General features: G+C 38.9%; 1 pseudogene; it reads right to left on the bottom strand.

Moving 5' to 3' along the window:
* Positions 1–956: 956 nt before the first annotated feature.
* Positions 957–16002, bottom strand: LOC145140182 (histone-lysine N-methyltransferase ATX2-like; annotated as a pseudogene).
* Positions 16003–16705: the final 703 nt, after the last annotated feature.

The raw sequence follows: 16705 nt of genomic DNA on the forward strand, positions 1-16705 counted from the left end.
TTACGACGCGCATTTATGACACGCATTTACGACGCACAGTTATGACACGCAATGCGTATCAAGGAAGGCCCTGTCATAAAGGAAGACGACACGCATTTGCGTGTCGTAACCTTACGACACGCGTGTTTATGACACGCAATGCGTATCAAGGAAGCCCCTGTCATAAAGGAAGATGACACACATTTTTGCGTGTCATAATTTTAAATGTTTTTAAAATTATATATTTTTGATAGATTTACTAATTTTCAAATTAAATAACACATTAAAAGTCTAATAATACAAAATAAAATACCATAAACAATAAAGATAATTCATTGCACTAATATGTCAAATACAAAAAATCATTCCAATAGTAAGTAAATGTAACACATTGCTAATATTGCATAATATTTATTATAGAAAACAAAACATGTACAACATCAAAAGAAACCCATGACTAAATTCTCCTTTGACAATTTCCTTTCTAAAAGAATAACTTGAATAGATAAATTGCAGTGTAGTCTATAACAGGCTCTGAGATAAAGTTGGTTGCCCGTGAATACCATTCTGGATCTTCTTCGTACTCGAAAGATAAAGATAAATATAAAACAAATTAATCAAGTTTCTAGATAAATATTTGCAAACAAACTCGTGGAATAGATAAATTATTATATCGCTATATCAAAAAAGGTATTGGTATACATACTTGAACATGTATTAACCATTTTAACAAATAGAAGCAATTTGGAAAATGTCAACAAACAGTTTGATAAACACCAGATTTTCCAAATAGCATAGATCATATTCCATATAACTAAATAATTACTTTATTTTGAATTTCAGTTTTGAAAATTAAAATATAGATTATTTCTGTAAAAATCATAAAAATCTCAAGTAAATGGACTATTTCATTTCAACCTATAATTACCTTACTAAAGAGAACAGTTTGAACCTTTGATGTCAATACCTGATCCTTGTTAAATGGAGTCCTTTCCAGGGGTAAACTTACTATCTATCACAGTTTTTGCACGGTAACTGTCATGAAGCAGACAGAGTATTAGAAAGATAACAATTATAAAAAGGAAAAAGGACCTGCAAGTGTAGAAGGATGCTTTGATTTCATTGGTATCACCCATCCTTTTGTAATTCACCTTTCCAAACTCTAAAACAAAATAGAAGAATACACATTAGATTCAAAATTAAACATTAGTTAGTTTGACTCAAAATCGACACCTAAGTTTTTTTTATTATTATTTGGCATAGAATAAAATGTGGATTATACATTGAGGAGCTACACACCTGAGTATGATGCTGTAGTTATCAATCAGTTTACAAAATTCTACTTTTCTTTTTTGACATACTAAGAAACATCCATCAATTTTAGCAATGAAAATTATCATATAAAAAACAAACAGCAAGTGAACTTGGTATCCACATGGCACATGCTAGATGAGCCAACCTTCCATCTGTTGTAGGCTTCATAGCATCTCCTAAAAAACAATGAGTTGACATATCATATATTATTAGTGTTATTATCATTATCATTATTATAAACTAATAAACAAGTACCTATAACTGGACAAAGGCAACAGGGTGGAGAACATTCAGGTGCCCCTGATAACTCTTGAATAACAATTTGGCTGAAAAAGCTCAACAAAAGATACAAATTGAAATTGCCATTTCTTGCATTTACACTAAAAGAAAAAAAAATTAATAAAAGATACAATTTCTCCAGTATATTCAATTACCTGCAATACATTCATTACAATCTTCTAATTTGTAACAAATACAAAAATGAATGGAAGGATTTGAAATGAAAGGTGTGAGGATTTATTACCATATCTCCTGCTTTGTGTGGTTGTTTTGTAAAGATGCCAAATCCATGTATTCCAGATTTACCTGTGCCACAGCCCACAGATAGATACATTAACTCTTTTACCATATACAAGATATATAGCAATGTACTTTGATATCATTCTATAGCAAGGAAAATCCACACCATCAATTTATTTATTTTTTCTTATTACAAACCTACCCAATATATAGATAGATGACAATGCTATATTGGGTAGATATTCAAAGTAAAATGCTCAAATAGGAAAGTTAGTTTACCAAATGCAAGTCTCTTTCTGAATGTTGTCCTCATGTATATATACTTCTCAGACATAGAAAATATGCTTGTATGAGAATCAGAATCAGAAGATGACACATTGCTTAAGGACTCATGATGACAGAAGCCTCCCACCAAATATGGTCTGTTCTCCATATATGCTCGCTTCAAAGATGCAGCACCAACTACTGCAGGTTCTTTTCTTCCTCTTTTCCCAAAATAATCATAAGGCTCTATCAACATTTCCAAACAACCAATCAAAAGAGAGGCAGGCTTAACATAACATTAACTTCTTTTCATTTTTAATTGAAGTATTATCAAAAGAGTTACCACATCGAGCACAGCTAGAAGAATTCACTGGAGGAGCATAATCTGAACCTTGACTTGATATTTGACCCATTCGTTCATCAGAAACAACACATTCAACAGAAGGATTAGGGCTATGCCTTTAAAAAAGGACAATAGACGAATGCATTGATTCTCTTCATCCTCATCTATATGAACCATTTGCAGTCTATCCGCATCTATAAGCTATATACCACATATAATGGAAAACACAATATAAATGGCCTTATTTCTCATTTACTTCTTACCAACTGAAATGAAGTTATTACTTTGTTGAAAAAGTAAAAACAATTACCTCAGCACAAAATCCAGCAGCACGAGCACAAAGCGGATGATATGCAACATAACATGTATTGTTTGAGCACTGCAGCATATATAGATTCCAGAAATATGAAGAAGAAAAAAAACTGAATCAATATTCATAAATAGAAAAATGTACAGTTAAATGAAATGCAATCTAAGTAATGATAACAAGGGGTTACCTGGATACAAGCTCGATATGGAACACCACAGATGCTGCATAAAAGCTTCCACCGATCCTGAATAGATAAGAAAATAAATAATCATTTAAAGGGCCTTTACCTTTCTTGTGTATGATGAGTTCTGTTTAGTGGATGTAATCATGTAAATAATGTCTTGAAAAAGGAATTACCTTACTAATTCTATTCAGCCCATCAATTGGCTCCATTTTCTTGATATCAGACAAACAAGTTTCTAAAAGAGATAATGATAGGCTATACTTTTGTGGTTTGGGCTAGGCATTCTAATGTATAGGTCTTGGCAGGATGTTAGAGTGTGTTGTGGTGGTTGTAACTTGTTAGTGGGTGTGTGCTGCCATACATGTGTGTGCGGCCGCACACGCTGTGTGCGGCCCTACACGTGTGTGTGGCTGCACACTTGTGTGCTGCTTCATGTGGTATAAATAGATTGTGTCAGTGTGTCAGAAAAAGTGACGTATGTGTATGTGTTTCCCAAGGTGTACCTGACATTTGTACTTTATAGATGTGTGCATGCTTGGCTTAATTCACCTTCTACTCCTTCTACACTCTGTTTGATTGTTTGCAATTCATTGATTACTGATTTGGATCTATAGATCGGGACTTTCAATTGGTATCAGAGCCAATTCAGTGTCAATTTGAAGAATCATAAGAGTGTGCGGTTGAAGATAGTTGTGGTTTTTGAGGTGCATTTATATTTTTTTGATTGAGAAACTGCTTCTATTCATTGTTTTTACTAAGTTTGGAACTAAAATTCACTAAAAAATCTAGTATTTTTTGGGTGTGCGGTTGAGATTTTGAAGGTGTGCGATTAAGACTTTGAAGGTGTACGGTTGAACGAGTGTTGCCAAGTGTACGGTTAGGTGTGCTGCCCAGTGTGCTGCCAAGTATACGGTTAGGTGTGCTGCCAAGTGTACGTTTGGGGTGCGGTTGGCTTGTGCTGTTATCGTGTACGGTTGAGTGTACTCCTAACGTGTACGGTTGAGTGTACTGTTAATGTGTACTGTTGGTGTGTGCGGTTGAATGTGCTGTCAGTGTGTGCGGTTGAGTGTGATGTAAGTGTGTACGGTTGGAGTGTGCGGCCACACTCATATTAATTAACGAAACTTTTGTTGTTCAAAAAATGGAATCTCAAATCAGGTCTGCTCATCATGAAGTGGATGCTATTATGGGTACCACTTCTCGCATTCGCCGGTTGTTGTCAGCTGAACGATTTCCTGAATGGAAATATCAGATTGAGAAATACATCAAAATGAAGGATTTTAAAATTCGGAGAAGTATTCTGAGAGGTCCAATTCGTATCACAACAACATTGGAAGATGGCACAATAATGGATAAGCAAATTGAAAATTACACTTATGATGATTTCGAGAGAGTCGAGGAGCAGGAAAAGGCTCTTGCCACACTTACCATGGCATTATCTCCGGAAATTGCTCAAGGTTTCCATGATTACACTTCTGCAAAGGCCTTATGGGAAGCACTGATTGAAGTCTATGAAGGCAATGAAGACATGAAACAGAGTCGCCAAGACATGCTGCGACAAAAGTTCAACATGTTTAACCATGTCTTGGGAGAAACACTTGAGAATCAGTTGCAAAGGTTTATCACACTTACCACAGAAATGAGCTCTGCTGGTGTGATGGTTACAAGATCGGAAATCAACAAAAAGCTGCTGAACTCTCTGCCAAAATCCTGGGATATGAATGTCTCAGTGATTAAAAAGACCAAAGATTTAAACAGGTTGAGTTTGGCGGAAACAATAGCAATCATTAAGGCTTGCGATCTTGATGACAAGCAGAGGGAGATTAACCATGTCAATTCATATTCCACAACAAATCTTGGGATTCAAACTACCAACAACACTGCTTTCTCAAGCTTTTCAACCCCTCAAGTTCCTCCAGTTCATGTTCCTCAAGTTCAACCCTTTGTGACTCATCAGCCTACCTCCTACGTGATCCCTCAAATGCAACACATTCAAGTTCCTCAACCTCAAACTTTATCTCAACAAGTTGGTTCTATTGTTGGTTCATCCACAGCTGCACCTAGTCAATCTCACGGATTCAGTTCTCAAGCTTCATCTTTGAAAGAAAAAGAAGAAAATATGGCCCTCGCCACTAGTCTGGTGAACTGTTACAACGCTTTTGTGGCTGGAGAGCTTTCCCCATAATTGTCCTGAGGATTTGGAGGAGATGGACATCACTTGGCAAATGGCCATGGCTGTCTTTAGGGCAAAGCAGTTCTCCAAGAAGACAGGGAAAAACAACTGGAGTGTGAACTCTGACAAGAAAGTGGGGTTCAACAAAGGGAAGCTGAGATGCTACAACTGCCATGAGCCTGGTCATTTTGCAAGGGAGTGTCCAAAGCCAGACCAAAGAGAGAACTCTAAAAGAACCATGGTGCCAGTGACCTATGTCAACAAGGGATCTTCTTCAAGCAATCAGACTGCCAAGTTGGCGATGGTGGCCCAATCATTTGATTGGGAAGATCAAATTCAGGCTCTGAATATTTCAGGACCTGAAAATACGCATCTTGCTCAGATCAAGGATGGTGTGGAGGAAGAAGCAGAGAGAGACCCGGAAGAGGAAATGATGAATCTTCAGTTTGCGTTCATGGTGCAAACTACTCCTGAGCCAGTCAAACCCGAGGTCAGTGAATTTGGCTGATCTCAATCTTGTATAAAAACTGTTAAATTATTACGTGAGCAAATTGAATTAATCAAGAGAGAGAACGAGGACCTTAAATATGAGGGTTACACACTTAGGAAAAATCAAAAGCCTTTAAAAACACAATTAGAGAATAAAACAAAGGACTTTAAGAAACTGCAAGAGGATTACAGCAACAAATGCGAGAACTATGATCATCTCAAGAGAAAATTTGCTGATGTGACCGCTGAACTTGATTCATTGAAAAATCGTCTTGAAAATACTGAATTTATTTTTAACAAATTCGATGGATCAAGTGAAGTAGTTGCAAAAAGGATAAAGGGACAGATGCAATGGAAGGACATTACTTGTGGAAACCAAAAGAAAGTAGGACTAGGTTTTGAGAGTGTCCCTCCTCCTTTCAATCATACGTACACTACCATTCATTTATCACAAGAAGAGATTGATAGAGAACCTTTCTTAGTTTATGGAAAGCCTGCTTCTGAACAAGCAATATGCTCTAATGATAAAATTTTAGTTACTAACATTTCTACCTCAAGTGCAGATATGTCAGTAGTTCAGGGGGAGCAAGAAGCTGAAAAGTCAGAGTCAAATAACTCTGTGTCTAAATTTGGTGTTGAGTTTTGTGATGAGTCTGTCTTAAATTCTAAAACTGATGTGTTTGTTTCTGGTGGTGTGTTATTTCAGAATGATAAGATTGAAAATAATGATGTTGTTTCTGATAATGTTGCTAAATCTGATTCAAGTGCTTCTACATCTTCCATGTTTGCTACACAATCTAGTGCTTGTTCTTGCAAATGTGAAAATGCTAGAAAAGATAAGAAAAACCAGAAATCTGACAAGAGCAGTACCACTTCAAATGATAATAAACAAATTTGTTTCAACTGTGGTACTGCTGGTCATATTGCCACAAATTGTCTAAACCGGATGTTTGTGCATCACATGTCAAAAAGGGGAGAGAATGAGTCTAGAGGACGATCGTTAATTAGAAAATCCTCCAGAACTCGCTCTCGAGATGATGACTGGAAAACAAATCAAAACAAGAAAATGACAGTTTTTCAAAAGAACAAACAGGTTTTCAATAAATTCACAAACAGTTTGCCAAAATCGACCCAAGCTAAGCCAATGTCGATTTCGTCAAAGAGTAGGTCTGGATCTTCAAACTGTTCGAGTAGAAAATCCACCAGCTCGAAGCAAACTCAACCGAAAAATGTTTCAAAACCTAATTTTCAATGGGTGCCAAAATTAAAATCTGATCAGTCATCATCATCCTCTGTACCTGTTGAAAAGGAAAAATCAAAAGAGAAATTAAAAGATAAATCTGTGAAAGTTAAGGGTCAACCCAGGACTGTAATGACCTGGGTCCCTAAATCTAAATAATTCCGCTCATCGTGTAGGGACAGTTGCGGAGGAATGTTGTCAGACCATGGTATGTCGACAGCGGCTGCTCCCGGCACATGACTGGAGATATCTCCCAACTGCACGACATTCAGACATTTAATGGGGGATATGTCTCCTTCGCGGGCGGAGAAGGCGGAAAGATAACGCAAAAAGGAACGGTGACGAACGGAGTGCTTAGTTTTGAGAATGTCAACTATGCTCCTGAGCTGAAGCACAGTCTGCTGAGCGTTTCTCAAATCTGTGACAAGGGTTACTCGACACACTTCACCGATAAAGAATGTCTAATCTTAAAGCCAGGCATTGTCATTCCGGAGGAGTGGATTCTCGTCAAATCTAAGCGGGATGGGAATGCCTACATTATCGACATGAACGGCAATGTACCCGATGAAGTCACTTGTCTCTTTTCCAAGGTCTCCGAACAAAATGCAATGTTGTGGCATCGTCGACTTGGCCATGCAAATGCAAAGAACTTGAACCGGCTTGCTAAGAACGAAATGATCCGCGGTCTACCCGTCAGATATTTTATTACTTTTGAAAAATGTGTTTCCTGTGCTCAACGCAAACATCATCGGAAACCACATCTGCCAAAGCAAGTCAACTCCATCATTCAAGTACTCCAATTGTTACATATGGACTTGTTTGGTCTGGTCAATGTTCTCAGCATCAACCGAAATTCATATTGTCTCTTTGTGATAGACGATTTCTCTCGTTTCACGTGGGTTTTCTTTCTGTCCAACAAAGTTGGGATCGCTGACCTCATCAAGAAGTTCATTGTAATGATCGAAAATCAAACCAACCACCAAGTGAAAGCGCTACGCACAGATAATGGAACAGAGTTCAAGAACGCTGTTCTTGATCATCTTTGCACTGAGAAGGGTATTATGCGTCAGTATAGTTCTGTTCGGACACCACAACAAAATGGTGTTGCTGAGCGGAGGAATCGGACGCTACAAGACGCAGCAAGGACGATGCTTTGTGATTCTAAACTTCCAGTTTTCTTTTGGGCGGAGGTGATCAACACTGCGTGCTACGTTCAAAATCGTGTCCTGATCAACAAAGCCTATATGAAAACACCATATGAACTTCTCTATGGACACAAGCCATCTGTTAGTCATTTCCGAGTATTTGGCTGCCCTTGCACCCTTCTCCACTTGGAATCCAACCCAAAATTCAATGCAAAAGCCGATGATTGTTACTTTGTCGGTTACGCTGCTCGTACTGCTTACCGGGTATACAACAAGAAGACGAAACAAATTGTGGAGTCTTTCGATGTTCGCTGGCTTGAAGAGAATGAAACGGACGCTTGGGTGGGTCCGGATTGGCTATTTGACTACACATCGCTATTCAAATCTTTTAGTGTGTCGTCTAATAACCAAGCTGGGTCTACCTCTTGCTCGAAGACTATTATTGAAGACGAAGATGAAGAGGTTCTCTACAGACCACCATTGGTTTCTGCTACTGATCCTCCGGTGGAGTCTACTGTTCCAATTGCTTCTCCTGAGTCCTCAACACAACAATCTGCTCCAGATGCTGATGCTACTCCTCTAACTCTGGTCGAAAGAGAGTTCATGAATCAAGATGCTTCCGCTGTCACTCAGAATCTGATGGACCTTCTCTTTCCCGATCAAATCGCTGATGAGTTTGTAGCAAATCCACCAAACGAAGCTGGTACATCTACCGTGGATTCTTCAGCACATGAAGGAGCTGTTAATATTCATAGTCTTCCCGTTTCACTCAATGACATCAGTCACGAAATCCCCTCTCGCATACAGCGCGATCACCCGATAGAGAACGTTATTGGCCAGCTGGGCGACGGAGTTCAAACGAGAAGCCAGAGTGGAGACGTCAACACATGTCTCTATTCTTGCTTCATTTCTCAAATAGAGCCCAAGAACGTCGAAATGGCTTTGAGTGAGCCCAGATGGGTGGATGCCATGCATGACGAGCTCAATCAATTCGAGAAGCTCGGAGTTTGGAAGTTGGTGGAGTTGCCTAAAGGCAAGAAATCTCTCGACACCAGATGGGTGTTTCATAACAAGCAGGACAATTCGGGTATCATTGTACGTAATAAGGCGAGATTGGTAGTCTGTGGGTTCAGGCAAATTGAGGGTCTTGATTATACATAAGTCTATGCTCCGATGGCGCGCTTAGAGGCTATTCGTATCTTCCTCGCCTATGCTTCCTACATGAACTTTACTGTCTATCAAATGGACGTCAAGACGGCTTTCTTGTATGGCAAAGTGAAGAAGGAGATTTATGTTGACCAACCTCCTGGGTTTGTTAACTCAAAACTTCCCAACCATGTCTATAAGTTAGACAAGGCTTTGTATGGGCTGCATCAAGCTCCTAGAGCCTGGTATGCCACCCTAACACAGCACTTGCTCAATCATGGCTACTCACGTGGCACTATTGATCAGACCCTATTCATCAAGCATGTCGGTCCAGATCAAATTCTTGTTCAAATCTATGTGGACGACATAATTTTCGGGTCGACGAGTCCTCAGCTATGCACGAAGTTCGAGGACGTTATGAAAAAGCGGTTCGAGATGAGTTCTTTGGGGAAAACGACCACGTTTTTGGGGCTTCAGGTCAAACAATCTTCAGCCGGAATCCTGATTCATCAAGCCAAATATGTGGATAATATGCTCGAGAAGTTCGGGTTCAGAGACGCCAAACCTGCTTTGACGCCCATGGCCAAGAGACCACTGTTGACTCCTGATCTTGAAGGCGAATCCGTAGATCAAACATACTACTGATCGATGATCGGATCGCTGATGTATCTGACTGCAAGTCGCCCAGACGTTATGTTTGCGGTCTGTCAATGCGCACGCTACCAGGCTAATCCAAAACTGTCTCATCTTATTGTTGTTAAAAGGATTTTTCGGTATCTCAAAGGCAGCCCAAAATTGGGTCTTTGGTATCCGAAAAATTCAGAATTTGATCTTTATGCTTTTGCAGACAGCAATTATGGCGGATGCGAACTTGACAGGAAATCGACTTCAGGCGGATGTCAATTTCTCGGAGCTAGGCTGGTCTCCTGGCAGTGCAAGAAGCAGCATACTGTCTCGACCTCAACAGCAGAAGCAGAATACGTAGCTGCGTCTGCCTGTTGTTCTCAAGTCATATGGATCCAACATCAACTGTTGGATTACGGTTCGAACTTTCAAGAAACCCCTATTTTTTGTGACAATGAGGCTGCGATCCAAATTGCTAAAAATCCGGTCCAGCACTCAAAAACCAAGCACATCGACATCAAAGTTCATTTTATCAGAGATTGTTATGAGCGCTCGCTCATTCGGCTAGAATAGGTTCCCACTACTAATAATGTGGCGGATCTGTTCACCAAGCCGTTTAACAAAGCTCGATTCGATGTGCTGGTAAACTTTTTGAAAATGATTCGCTTTGAGGATTAATTTTTTTTCAGGTTAGTTTAAATTTGCGCATTTCAATTTCATTCTCACCCATGCACAAATTTAGGGGGAGAAATAAACAAAAACCAAACAAAAATTAGAAAATCAGAAAATCCAAAAACATTAGAAAATCTGAAAAATCAAAAATATTATTGTGAAGTGATGTGCTGGGAAGTGATATCAGCTTGTTATAACAGACAATCTGAGTCTATGTAAAGTACCAAAGCTGGATGGTCTAGGCTCTGTGTTCGATGCGCTGGTAGGCACGAAAAATTTAATGGACTTGACTAGGTGCAGATGAACTTAAGGAATCTAGAGACTTGATAAACTCTGACCTAGATAGTTCCATTTAGCCTGACAATACGACTCTTGGGTAGGTTAAGCAGGTAGATATACATGAGAATCCACCAGTCACATTAAAGAACCTGTATCTCGAATTGTGGTTTAACTTTTCCTTGATGTACGGATTATGTCCTTAATTCCGGTACTGACGGGGCGACTGGGGAATTCTGATAAATTAGGTCTGTAGGAAATTATTTTCTTTCTCTCCTACTGTTAGACATATTTTGCCTCCTCTGTGTGATCGAAAGATCCGACCTGGACTGCAGCATATGCAACTCTATTTCTTTGCATCTTCTATCTATGCAATTCTTCCTATCTGTTAGCCATATGATGTCTCCTTTCCGTGACTAACAATCCGACCTGGTACACAGCATATGCAACCTTCTACTTCTCAATCCCTCTGAAATTCTAGTCAGTCATATGTTTCACTCTCTGCGTGATTGAAAGATCCGACCTGAGTGTACAGCATATGCATTCTAAATCTATCCTTTATATGAATAATAGTCTGCTCACCTAAAGTAAGGAGTATCTCCGAAGTTCTTGATTATTGGGGTATGTCAGGAAGCGGGAAACATGTTCTAGTACACTTAAAATTGAACAATTCTAGATTGTCTGTAGATCTCGCTGCTCAATTTAGGTGGACAACAATATCTTTGGTCGTCGTCAGCTAAATGCTCCTTAGGAAGTTTATCTAGGAATATAGGATCAAAATGTCTTATCACTGATAGCATGTCCAAAATCTGTCACAATTTTTCGTGCTTAACTGGACCACAATACCGGCGATCGACCAGATCTATTCATGAAAGGAGAGGTACTGACAAATGGAGAATGATTGTCCAACAACTTTGATCCCACATCTCAAAAGATTACTAATTTCATATAAAGGCGAAATTTAGGTTAAATTCAATTTTTAATATCAGTTTATTTTATTTTATTTTTATTTTTATTTGGTAAATCTTAGAATTTATTTCATTTTTAATTTTAATTTTATTTTTATTTTGTAATTAATCCTCAAAAAGTTTCATTTTTAAATATTTTTGGGTATTGGGATTTTAATGTCAAGAGTGGTAAAATGGCAGCCTTTATTGGAAAGTATATAAAAGGGGGATGTGCGGTCAAATCCCTTTCACTTTTTACTCCTCTTAAAACACGACCGCACACTGCTCCCTCTTCTCTCTCTAAAACTTCAAGAAAACTCTCATCTTTCGTGAAATTGAAACCTAATAATCATAAGTATCGTGAAATCGACTCCGATAATGTAGTTTTTGAGCAAAAACGATCTTGAATCGATGGTCAATTGAAGGTCGCGGTATCTACTGTGCGTGTATGGTCGCACACACCGTGTGCGGCTGGCCCCGTGTACGGTCGCACCCCGTGTGCGGTTGACTTGTGTGCGGTTAGCACTATGTGCAGTTGGAACCTATGTGTAGCAGTACACCGTGTGCCGCACACATTATGTGTGTGTGGCTGGATCTAGGTGTATGGTTGTACACCTAAAATTGACTTAAAATTTCTGATTAATGGGAAATCTCTTAATTTTTCTAATGCTTTAAATTTATGCTTGCATTTTTCAGAACATCATGGGAGATCTTGAGTTCGCAAAAGTGCACAATTTAGCCATTTTTCTAGAAGATCCTCCAGTGGCCCACAACAATCTCAAATTCATTGTCGATGGTCTAAGGAAATGTTGCTTGGTCTCTGCTTTCACCTTTAGTCCAGCGATTTATCAAAGTTTGATTAAAGAATTTTGGAGAAGCGCATCTGTGAAAAGAAACAATAACAATGAGAAGTATCTTGAGGAGTGTATACAAGGAAAGAAAGTGTTAGTCTCTGAAGACATCATTCGAGGAACCCTACAAATTGGTGATAAGCATGAATATCCAAAGGAAATTGATATTGACCAGATTCAAGGAGTTCTAGGTCAAGCGGGCTATGAAGGAACCTTTCCACCTACTCACAAGAAGCTATTGCCACCATGTTGGAAATATCTCGCCCACACTTTTGTGAGTTGCATCTCAGGACGAAGATCCGGTGCAAATGAGATATCCTTGGTCAATATTGGTGCTATTGCTGCCTTGGCCTCTGTAGTAGACTTTAATTTTTCAAAATTTATCTTGCATGAGATGATTTTGAATATTGAAGGAAACAAAAGGGACAAGTTTCCGATGTATCCAAGGTTTATTCAGCTGATCCTTAATATCATGCATCCTAAGATTGAAAGGAAAGGAGAGACCCTGGACATCAAGTCAGTTGGCTCAAGTGCCTTCGGTTTAATTAAACAAAAGCGATCAGGAAAGCTTAACTTTAAAGGAAAACATCCATTAATCAGATTTGGTATTTTTGCTGAGGAGAGTGATCAGTCTGAACCCATCGAACCTTCTTGTCCTACGGAGACCGACGATGTAGTCATCTCTACTTCTGAACATGAAACCGAGGAAGGGTTAATCTCTCCTGTGGCAAGGGTTGCATCGGAACATGAAATGCTACAGAATGTGGAAGTTGAGAGTGAGTTTGATCAAGAGGGAGATAAAGGAGATCATGATGGAAATGATGAGTTTCTACATGATATGGATTTCTCAGGCCTCGACAATGTTGCCATTCCTCTTAACTTCGATTTTGAACAAGAAGGTGGACTTGATACAGGTCTGGATCTCTCTGACAGGTTCTTCGAAAAGGTCGATGAAGTTGCTCAAACTACAACTGAGACTAGGGCTGCGGAGAAGACTCTTAAAACTATGCCTCGTTCATCTACCTCAATGGAAGAACATTTAAGCCAACAGGGTGCAGATTCTAGGATTCCTCCCCTTGATTCTGTTATTCCTACATCATTTCCATTTACAAGTGACCCGACACAGACACAGACCTCTCTGCCTCCTGTAGAAGGAAGGCATCAAAATTTGAGGCAGGGTGTGTCCATTCAAGGCCAAACACCACCAGTTTCAGCTACAGTCATCACCACAATTGTTACAACACCACCTCTCCAATCTAATGAAGGTCCAAGCACCGTGCTTGAGACAGGCGGACCGTCTGTTGTTCCAGAATATTCCCCAACAAGACCGTTGCTAGATGAGGCTTCTATCATACTTGCTAAGCACTTGTCTCAGCGTAGCCCAGAATCTTCCTCCCGTGGAAAGGGAATATCTTTCGAGGAAGGTCGCTCAGGGGATGAAAATACTTTTGTGTCCAAACTTCAAGAAGAAATTGGTATTCTGAAACAACGGAACATTGAAAAGGACATCATGCTTGAACAACACGGTAACCTCATCGCTGAGCTCCAGGCAGAAAATGCTTCAAAGACAAAACAGATTACTGATCTGCAAACCAATCTTGGATCAGTAACTGCCTTTTACTTCGATTTAAAGAACAAGCTATTTGACGCCTTTGAGGATAAGCTCAAAACTTTGTTTCAACAGCCTCATGGTATAGAAGACCCTCCTACTACTTCCGACCAGACTTCCGAAAATGAAGCTCCTTTTGACCAACCTCCTCCTAGAACAAGAATCGTTGATCGATTTGAAAAAGAGCCTGATAATGCCAGATCTTGGATCACGATCAAGCATGGAAAAAGGACCGTCACTGCCAATAAAAATGAAGGATTACTTTTTATCAAGAACTCGAACGAAAATCGCAAAACGAATGATCCTGTATTGACAGTGACGGATCTTAAAAAGCGAAAGTTTGGTGACGAGTATGGTGATCGCTCCGGGATCAGAATGTGGGGTTATGATCCTGAGTCTAAATTATGGGTGGTTAAAAGAAATTCTGGTCACTCAGAATACTACAAAAACATCCATGATTTTAACTCATAGACGAGGTCGATCTCTCTGAGCTCTCAAGATCCCCATTCCACAATCCCTCTAAAGATCATAGCGCTACAACTTTCAAGCAGTTCCTGGACAGACAGGTCAGGGATAACTTCCCAACAATGAAGATGGCAAAAGCGTTGGTTAGAAAAACCTGAGTTAATCATAGGTTAGAACAATTCATTGACGACCTGAAGCTGTTCAAAAAACCTGGAGAATAAAGACCAAGTCTATGCTAGCCACAAACCAAGGGGGAGATTGATAGGCAATACTTTTATGGTTTGGGCTAGGCATTCTAATGTATAGGTATTGGCAGGATGTTAGAGTGTGTTGTGGTGGTTGTAACTTGTTAGTGGGTGTGTGCTGCCATACATGTGTGTGCGGCCGCACACGCTGTGTGCGGCCGTACACGTGTGTGTGGCTGCACACTTGTGTGCTGCTTCATGTGGTATAAATAGACTGTGTCAGTGTGTCAGAAAAAGTGACGTATGTGTATGTGTTTCCCAAGGTGTACCTGACATTTGTACTCCTTCTCCACTCTATTTGATTGTTTACAATTCATTGATTACTGATTTGGATCTATAGATCGGGACTTTCAGATAAGATGTTAAAAGAGCTGAAAACAAGACATATAAAAAACAAACAGTAAGTGAACCTGGTATCCACATGGCACATGCTAGATGAGCCCACCTTCCATCTGTTGTAGGCTTCATAGCACCTCCTAAAAAAACAATATCATATATTATTATCATTATCTTTATCATTATTATAAACTAATAAACAAGTACATATAACTGGACAAAGGCAACAGGGTGGAGAACATTCAGGTGCCCCTGGGCGACATAAGTTGAACCTTTCATGGAAGTAGATATATATCATTTATATTTCTGAATAAACAATAGGATTTTGAGTTGTAATAATAATATTCTCACCATCATTCTGCACTTATCACACTGCAGAAACAAATTGTTAACATATTCCTGAATAAAACAACAATCATCTGTGTTAGGGTTTAGGGGGAACTGCATTATTTGGTAAATTCAGCAAGTTGAAAAAAAAGAAAAACATTCACCTCATCCATGTGACAGACGTTGCACTTATCAAGATCCTTCCATTTAACATGAACATGTCTATAACCAATTGGCATGCTGAGTATGCTCCCTGATATCATCTTTGAATTTGATGTCCCCTAAAAATACCACTGATTAAAATAATAATAACAATAATAATAATAATAGATATTTCGGTTTCCTAATACAGATAAATTCTAGGTGAACTACTTACCTGTATAAGTTTCAACACATAAGGATCAGAAAAACCAAACATATCAGCACCTGACTTGAAGAAGCTCATAGATGCACCTTCACCCTGTGACTCATCATAACTACTTGAATGTATTTTTCTTATTTTTTCATAAATTTTATTCTAGCATGATGAAGGATGTGGACCATCAAACTGCATGACAAAACAAAAATACAAAGATTATAATGTTGTAATAAGAAAGAAAATGGTGTAATAGAAAGAAATGCAAGTATGTTATTTCATTTAGAATTAGCCCTAGCTGATATCCATCATCTGTTGTAACTCTAAACATAGGTTGGGTTTTTGTGCAAGTATCTCTCAACACTTCCATCTTATATACAGAAAATACACGTGTATCTAAAATCAAGAAAAAAAAAAGAGATGCTAAATGAAAGAATCAGGTTAACAAAGAGAAACACCACACTTGACTCAACCTGCTGATATTATCAAGTGTGTGTTCATCATTGAATAAAATTAGCAGGTTGGATCTGAAATCAAGAAATACATACTTGTCCCAACTGTCTTGCACTTTCCTTTGACTTTGCATCATCAGAGAACAATGTAACTTCCTTCATAGCACACATTTCGCCACTTTCTCTACACCAACAACATGATAAGCCAATTCCAAATAAGAGAACAAACTAAAAAGATAATGGAATGAAAGATAAAAATCATACTTCATACCTATTAAAACCAACATAAACATGACCAAATGAGCCTCTACCCGGAAGCTTCCCTTTCTTCCATTTTGACCCTGAGCTAGGTAAATTATCAGGCCTCCCTGGACTTCTTGGAACAGAAGGTGAAGTGGCTGCTAATACCTGCATATTTGTTTACTTGTTATGTTAACAAA

This window comes from Lactuca virosa, chromosome 9 (assembly GCF_052849685.1).
Source record: "Lactuca virosa cultivar CGN04683 chromosome 9, Lactuca_virosa_CGN04683_v6, whole genome shotgun sequence".
NCBI lineage: Eukaryota > Viridiplantae > Streptophyta > Magnoliopsida > Asterales > Asteraceae > Lactuca > Lactuca virosa.